This window comes from Lactuca virosa, chromosome 5 (genome assembly GCF_052849685.1).
Source record: "Lactuca virosa cultivar CGN04683 chromosome 5, Lactuca_virosa_CGN04683_v6, whole genome shotgun sequence".
NCBI lineage: Eukaryota > Viridiplantae > Streptophyta > Magnoliopsida > Asterales > Asteraceae > Lactuca > Lactuca virosa.
This window is the reverse complement of record NC_136430.1, coordinates 349,253,778-349,263,172: the sequence shown is the minus strand read 5'-3', so window position 1 is coordinate 349,263,172 and position 9,395 is coordinate 349,253,778.

Below are 9,395 nucleotides of genomic sequence, written 5' to 3'. Positions count from 1 at the left end.
AAGCAATCTAAACACCGTTCCTTGTGTTCGACACTCATTCTTACCATTGCTATACTATTGCACGATTAGGTACACTGCTAATGTGTTTAATAGTCTAGTAAAGTACATTACTTTTATAAATTAACTTGAATAAAATATAAGCATATTAAATTACACATCAACGAGTCGGATGAAGATTGCATGTGTTGGTTCTGCATGAACTCGGCGAGTCAGTAAGAAGACTCGACGAGTCGGTTAGGGTTTTTCCCGACATTTGTACACGCATGGACTCGACGGTTGTCTAGAAACTCGGCGAGTCAACTAGGGTTTTATGATTTCCTGAGTTCTTAAGGAACTCGATGAGCTGCTAGCTGCACTCGATGGGTCGGGTCAATATGGACTGTTGACCTTGACCGTTGACTTTGACTTTGACCAATAATTGACCAGTGGGACTTTTAAGGGTATTTTGGTAATTTGGGATTCTGATGGACTTGGTCCTATGGTGGTTATAGGTGGTTGAGTTCGTGACTGTGATTCAGGAGTTTGATCTTATCACTACAGTTCAACATCGTGAGGTGAGTTCTCCTCACTATATCAACAGGGTCTACGGCACCAAGGTCGGCCCTTTATGATTTGTATCCTAGTTATAGGATGGATGCTATGTTAGTGATATGTTAGATCCGTATCCTGGTTAAAGGATGGTTGCTATGTTAGTAATCTGTAGATCTATATGATATCTGTACATGCTAGCTAGCGTATGATATTTATGTGTACATGTTTGTTGGTTTGGGGGATTGGGTTGAGGCAGGTCCTGCTTTGTGTTGTAGGCCAAGATACCCAGGGCGGACCGGATAGACTGTAGACCCGACTTAGGCATACTACTCAGGCCGAAGGCCCGGCGAGCGGTCCGGATAGGCTGAAGGCCCTGAGAGGCGGTCCAGACGTGCCGATGGCTCGGAGAACGGTCCAGATAGATTGATGGCCCTGCGAGGCGGTCCAGTCATACTGATGGCTCATTATACATGATGTGTTTGTTTATATGATATGGTTATATCTGTATGGCGTTGGTATTTTGGGGGAACTCGCTAAGCTTCGGGCTTACAATTGTTGATTATGTTTCAGGTACTTCTGATGATCGCGGGAAGGCGAATGCGTGATTGTGCACCTCCTTACGTTTTTATGATTTGATTCTGGGGATTCTCTGACATGATACTATTTTGAAAACAAAGTTGTAATAATTGATGTATTTGAATGTTTTAAAAAGTTTAAATTTTGCATGATTTTTATGGGTGTTACAATAGGCAGTTCTCCCTTCTTGGAATTTTCCATACTAAAACGTTTTAGTACCTTATCCAAATATGTACTTTGACTAAGTCCAATTACTCTTTTTCTCCTGTCTCTCAAAATCTTTATCCCCATAATATAAGCAGCCTCTCTCAGATCCTTCATAGCGAAACACTTTCCAAGCCAAGACATAACCTCTTGCAAAGTTGGAATGTCTTTCCTATAAGAAATATGTTATCAACATACAAAACCAGGAAGGTTGCTATACTCTCACTAGCTTTGACATATACACAAGATTCATCTTTACTTCTATAGAAACCAAACTCTTTTACTTTCTCAACAAAACAAATATTCCATCTACGAGAAGTTTGTTTCAATACATAGATTGATTTTTCAAGCTTACACACTCTATTTGGATACTTTGCATCTACAAAACCCTCTGGATGACTCATGTAAACGTCCTCAGCCAACTTCCCATTAAGGAAAACAATTTTGACATCCATCTGCCAAATTTCATAATCATGAAATGCAGCTATGGCTAGCATTACCCTAATAGATTTTATCTTGGCTACTGGTGAGAAATTCTCGTCATACTCAACCCCCAGGGTTTGATTAAAGCCTTTCGCAACCATTCGTGCCTTGAAAGTGTGTACCTATCCATCCATGTCGGTCTTCTTCTTGGATATCCATTTGCACCCAACTATCTTATGACCTGGTACATTAACAACCAAATTCCAAACTTGATTGTCATACATGGACTTGATCTTGCTGTCCATTGCCTCTTTCCATTTAGCTAACTCAGGGCCTGTCATGGCTTCCTTGTAGTTAGCCGGTTCATCCAAATTTACTATTGTACTATCACTGATAAACGTATCACCATCTGTAGTACTATGGAAACCATACAACTATGGTTGTATTCTAACTCTAGTGGAACGCCTAAGAGGTAATCACTCGTCAATTGGTTCAATTGGAATTTCTTCCTCAGGTTGAGCGCTAGCATTTTCATAAGTTCCTTCATCGTTTGACTCTTGAATTTCTTCAAGATCAATGGCACTCCCACTATCCTCTTTGTATATGAGCTCTCTCTCTCTCTCTCTCTCTCGCGAAAGACTCCCCTCCGTGCTACGAAGACCACGTTCTCACTAGGTCTGTAGAACAAATATCCAAAGCACTTTTATGGGTAGTCGATGAAAATACATCTCTCACTTCGAGGTTCAAGATTTCCGTGAGTCTTTTGTCTAACGAAAGCTTCACAACCTCAAACCTTGATATGTGCTAACGAGGGAACCTTCCTTGTCCACATCTCGTGAGGTGTTTTAGCAACCTTCTTAGTTGGGACAAGATTAAGAATGTGGGTGGCAGTCTCTAAGGCATACCCCCAGAAAGAGATTGGAAGTGAATCTTGACTCATCATGGAACAAACCATGTCTAACAAGGTCCGATTGCGCCTCTCAAGCACACCATTAAGTTGTGGTGTCCTAGGAGGTGTCAGTTGTGAAACTATTCCACATCCCTTGAGGTAGTAATGGAACTTGATAGTAAGATACTCACCGCCTCTATCGGATCTAAGCATCTTTATTTTCCTGCCCAATTGATTCTCAACTTCTTGTTTAAACTCTTTGAACTTTTCAAAAATTTTATGACTTATGGTTGATTAAGTAGATATAGCCATATCTGTTATAATCATTAGTAAAAGTCACATAAAATCGATTTTCATCCCTTATGGTAGATCTGAAGGGTCCACACACATCTGTGTGTATGGGATCCAACAATCATTCACCTCTTCCACAAGAACCAGTGAAAGGTGATTTTGTCATCTTACATAGCAAACAAGACTTGCGTGTATCATCTGACCTTAAGTCAAATGATTCTAACACTCTATCCTTTTGGAGTTAGGTCATGCGTTTCTTGTTGACATGTCTAAGACGACAATGCCACAAGCACGCTTTGTGTATACCATTAGACGAATCAATATGACAAAAACTATTTCCTAAATTTTCTACAATCATCACAGTTTCATACACACCATCACAAGGTAAAGCTTTAAAATAAAACACACCATTTTTATAAGCAAAAATAGGACCATTCTTGTCATCAAAAGAATATCTAAAACCTTGTTTAAATAAAGCATGAAATGAAATGATGTTTCGTGTCATCTCTGACGAGTAGCAACAATTCAATAAATCTAACCATAACCCACTATTAAGCACTAAGCTATAAACTCCAATTCTTGTAACAGGTGAAGACCACCTATTGCCCATGATCAAGTTCATCCTTCCATGCTCCACATCCTCACTTCTTCTTAGCCCCTGCAAATTAGAACAAATGTGAAATCCACATCCTATGTCATGGACTCATGAATGAGAATATGATGAGTTATTAGATAAAATAGTGTAAATACCTGTTGAGGTTGGCTTCACCTTTCCATCCTTGATATCCAACAAGTATTTCGGGCAGCTTTGTTTCCAATTCCCCTTGTCATTAGAGTAAAATCAAGTGGCCACCTTTGGGCCGGAAACAGGGGGAGCATCAGAACTGGACTTTCCTTTGGTCCACTACTAGATGACCCAGCTTGGTACTTTCCCTTCTAGTTCAGTTTGTGAGGACCTTTCCTATTTTTCCCTCTCCCTTGACCAATGGCTAGAATAAGAGCAGCAGCAGGAGTGGAGGCAACACCTTTCCCCTTCATTCCTGCTTCAGCTGTTCGCAGGAGGTTGTGCAATTATGATAAAGTAGTTTCATTGTTGTTCAAATGATAGGTCAATGTGAACTGATCATAACAACTTGGAAAAGATTTCAACACTAGGTCGATTGTTAATCTCTTCATCAAAATTCACATTCAGCTTGATGATCCTATCCACGTATCGTTGCATTCTCAAAAGGTGGTTGCTTACAGACTCATCATCCTTCATCTTGCACATCATGAGGGGCTTTACCACCTCATACTTCTCTTGACGAACTCACTTATGGGACTTTTCCATAAGGTCCTTGTTCATCTCATATGGCCAGTAATCCTCATAGTGTCTCTACAATTCTGGAGTCATCGTGGCCACCATGATGCAAGCAACTTTTGTTGCATCCTTGTAGTGTTTCTCGTAGGTATCTATTTCTTCAAGAGTGGACTTCGTTTCATCGATCTCATTGAGTGGTTTCTCGAGGACATACTCCTTATCCTTAAAATGAAGTGTCATTTTGATGTTGCACATCCAATTGTTGTAGCTGGTGCCATCTAATTGCACCTTTGTGCAATATGTTCAACAGAGATAAGTTGTTGTTGTTGGAGGAGGAGGAACCAGAGGCATCAGTAGGAGTAGACATCTGAAAGAGTAGAAAGGAAAGTTTTAGTTAGACAAGAACAATCCTCAATATAACACCCAAATGAAATATCAAGGCTAGGATCCAACTAAATAATTAGAACATAGAAAAGGGATATCATAATCTAATTGCAATTTATATAAAGGTAGGTAAATGACGATTTACCAATTTCACCATCCAAAAACGAAATTTTAATGAATTTAGTTTTGAATAAAATTCCTAGATCTTCTGAGAATCATTGAACTTTCAATGGCATGTTTAATCTCAATTATGCTCTTCCATTTGTGATTGGGATACCGAGGATCACAAACAAGATGTGAAAAACCATGCAAATTAACTTGGTACACTCCACGTCATTTATCATCTGATTTTAATGTGCCGATTAGCCACAAGCGCTCCATTAAACAATGATAATTTTCGAGACACCCATTGCCACTCTTTATTCATCCCTATTAATGTGTCGATTAACCACACACACTCCACTAACGATTCATAAAGTGCAATGTGTAATTTCATGGGTTAGCATACAGGTTCACATTTTTTTCAAAACTAACTAACATTGAGAAATTTTATAAAAAAAATGTGTTTAGTTACTTCGTAGATCATTATACTTATTAATGAGGATTAAGTTGTCCTATCAAACCCGTTCGGCTAACGACCCTCCACCAATCAAGGAAGCGGTGGGTGAGAGTGGACGCCCATTCAATCGCCATTTTATAGGCAATTTCCCTTATAGATCGGCTTCGTAAATGATGCGTACTAGCGGTTCGACTGACTTATCTTATATATATATATATATATATATATATATATATATATATATATATATATATATATATATATATATATATTAGACTTTTAATGTTACATATAATATAAGGATGTATTTTTAAAAAAATTTCAAAAATACTAGGTTTTATTTTAAAATTTCGAAATTAATATTCAATTAATTAATTTTGAAAAATAAAACTAATTATGAACTCTAGATAAAGATATCAAAATACATTTTTAATATTCAATTTTATACAATTAAAAATTATTAAAGGTAGTTATCCTAATCAATTCATAATATATCTTAAAACCGAAATTTTTAAATCTGACAGCTCACCACGTCGTGGTAGAGAAAAATCGTAAGGCACCACGCCGTGGTGTCGGAACAGAATGATGATTCTGTTTTGCTTCTCCTGGTATAAGTTCACATTAGTTAGTATCAATTCGATAGAAAACTAAAATAAGCAAGGAAAGGACAGGAATCGTGACTACTCGCAGACCGGGTAATAGGTCAAGGACCGGTCTAAGAAATGGGCCTTACTAACCACGGATAACCTATAAATACCCCCAGAGACATGATAACCAGGCAGGTAAGTAAAGAGAACACATATTTCTTAACACCAAAGCAACACCAAAAATTCACTATCTAACTTAGGCATCAGAGAGCTATACTGCAGTCCAACCCTCGGTATGGTTGTCTGAACTAGTTCTTGTTATTCTTACGCAAAGTGAATTCCCAGAAGCCTATTAGACGAGACCTTTTGGGGTAAAAGAGCTAAGCATGCGCCTGGAGTTTGTCGTATCAACAATTAGGAACACATATAATAGGCACATATAACATGTAATTATCTTAAATAATTTATATCCATGTGTAAGGTGAAAGTAACGATGCACTCACTTATTAAAGTGATGACTAGAAAGTTGGACAACACTTTGCTTCAACACTTAGCATTTCCTTTGATGTGACCTAGGTTCAATTATCACTAAGTCTTAGTTTATTTTTTATTGTGACTAATTATTAGTCTAGATTCATCATTAATTCAAAGTCTACTGATCTATAGTTGATAAGGGACAACCAAGTAAGATCATATCAGAAATAAGGTCTGAAACATCCCAAAAATTCAACAAATTCAAAAATTTTCAAAACAACCATTTTCTAATAGTAGTGTTACAAACCATTGTTTTCAAAACATTATTTAAAATCAGAGTCTCCAAAGATCAAGTTAGTTGAAACCAAGGATGTGTATGGCCACGACTTCGCCTTGCCACAGTCCACTGAAGTACCTGAAATCATAAACCAAAACTGTAAGCACGAAGCTTAGTGAGTTCCCCACAAAATACCACCACACAAACATATAACATATACTAACAAACATCATGCATGCAGGGCTTCAGCATGACTCGAACGCCCCACTGGCCTACAGTCTATCTGGTACGCCTATAGAGCCTTCAGTCTGACTGGAACGCCCTACCGGCCTACAGTCTATCTACTACGCTCACAGAACCTTCAGCATGACTGGTATGCCTCACCGGGCCTTCAGCCTATCTAAAACGTTCTCCAGGCCTTCGGCCTGACTGGTACGCCCCACTGGCCTTTAGTCTATCCAGGACGCCCTGGGTCTGTTGGCCTTCAGCACAAAGTAGGGCCGCCTCAACCCAAACACACATACACCGTCTCGACACATATATATAAATCCAAAATACGTATTGTAACGCCCATATTTCTGGGCTAAGCATTAAAGACGAGGTAATACTCTAGGTCAACTATTGTAACGTGTGTTGAAGTAATAAAAATGAATTATGTGAATTTATGTGCCTTATATTTAATTATGATGATATAATAAATTAAGGATAAAAATAAGCGTCGAAAGTAAAATTTTAGATATAGCCGATATCTATGAAGAAATTTGTAGTGGTTGAAACAAGGATTCCGGAGATATAAAGAATACTGAAATCCGAATTACAACGAAGAAGTTATGACCTTTCGAAGTTTCGCGACAGAACCGGCACGACGTTGTGTGACGTAAAAAGTGAATTTACGATAAAGTGCTTTTAGCATTAGTTATCTAAACGAAATTTGTAGTGTTCGTTAAACCGAGAGCGTGCATAAAAAACGCCCAAATCTGACTTCGTATGAGTAAGTTATGATTTTTCTAAGTTTCGGCTTAGTAGTGCGCAGCCCGAAACTTGAATTTTAGATCGAGTGATTTTTAGCCAAAACAACCTAAACGAAAATCGAAGATCTTGTTGATAGTAGTTCAACGATAAAAAGACAGACAAAAAACGGACGTCGGATGAAGAAGTTATGAATTTTTAACGGACTTTTCCTGTCCCGGTCTGTTAAAAATATAACTTTAAAAATAAATTCAAAATTAGCCGACGGAGTCTAAACGAAAGTTGTAGAGCATAGTCTCACCTACGCGTGGATATAAAGAACGTCAAAAACGGAGCTCATATGCGAAAGTTACGGATTTTTTAAGTTTGAAAATCCGGAGTACGCCCGGCGTACTCGTGTAAGTGATCCGGAGTCAATCACCCTCCCTACTTATTCGCATGAAAGTCACGTGTCATAGCCTTGACGCGTACGATCTGATCCCTTTTTACGCCCAACGTACGAAGTTATGCCCAACGTAGTGGCTCGCAAGGGAGTACGCCCCGCGTACATGAAGATTACGCCCAGCGTAATCCGAGGCATCAGCCTCCTATAAATAGGATCCGAAGCCAGCCGAAGTAATGTTACAAAATCCTTCTCTCTTTCACTGTCTATTCCCTTTTAGCCTATCCTAACTACCCCAAGCCTATAATATCATCCCAGCATTGTAAGCGAGTCCCGGAGAGACCGAAGATCCCGAGAAAAGAGTTTTTCAAGACGAAACTCTGCCCGCGTGAAGCCCGATTTTTGAGAAAACATCCCAGTTTCATCGAAAAAGATTGTTTTAAGGGACGAAGTGCTGTCCAACCGTCGTCTTATCAAGTGAGTGTATAGTCACTTTCATATTACACATAGATATGAAGTATTTTATATAAATACGTGTTATGTGTATATATGTTGTTTGTTTATTTAAGATGGATGTTGAATGAATGTTTTATACAGGTTTTGAACTGTATATGTATTTTATATCTACAAATATGTTGGGTAAAACATGGGTAGATGAAATAGTTGGTGTGTGATGAAAAATAAGTTGGATGATGAGAAGAAAGGTGATATAGATGAACATTGGCAGCTATGAACTTAGTGCTTGTTGTATAAATCTCGGGCAACGATGGAATTCGTACCTATTCCTCAGGATAATGAATAGATGTTGGTAGCTATGGATTTAGTACCGTATATATGAACATTGGTAGCTATGGATTTAGTACCTTGGCAGCTATGGACTTAGTGCTTGTTGTATAAATCTCGGGCAGCGATGGACTTCATGCCTATTCCTTAGGATAATCCTTAGGAATGAATGAATGGAGGACAGATAATTCATAAGATCTTTATGAATAAAGAAGATAATGGGGATGGGAAATTTGGTTGATTGTTTGAAGTTCAAACATAATAAATTTATTTATTGTGGGTTGAGAACCCTATATGCTCACCAGGTTCCCAAGCCTGACCCACTCAGCTTTTTATATTACAGGTAGTGGAACAAGAGCATAGTTGGACGATGACGAGAGATTTTTGGATTGTAGGCCAGTAGATGTAAATATTTGTTGTAAGGCTTATAATTTACTGTTTATCTTTTTGGTCTTTATCGGAACATGACATCCTGAGGTTTTGAAATATAATGAAAATATATATTTCTTTAAGAAATGTTTTGATAAATTTTTATCATGTTTTGTTTTGGGGACAAATTCCGCAACATCTTTTAAAAAGATTACTCTGATTTTATTTTAAAAGCATAAACTAAATCGGTCTTTTCTGGCCGATAAATTTGGGGATGTCACAGTTGGTATCAGAGCATTAGTTTAAGCGAACTAGGAATTTGTAGGATTTCTAAACTTAAAGTTAGAATGCTAAGTGATGATCGTGAGATGAGTGTCTACCATATTTTAGACACGAG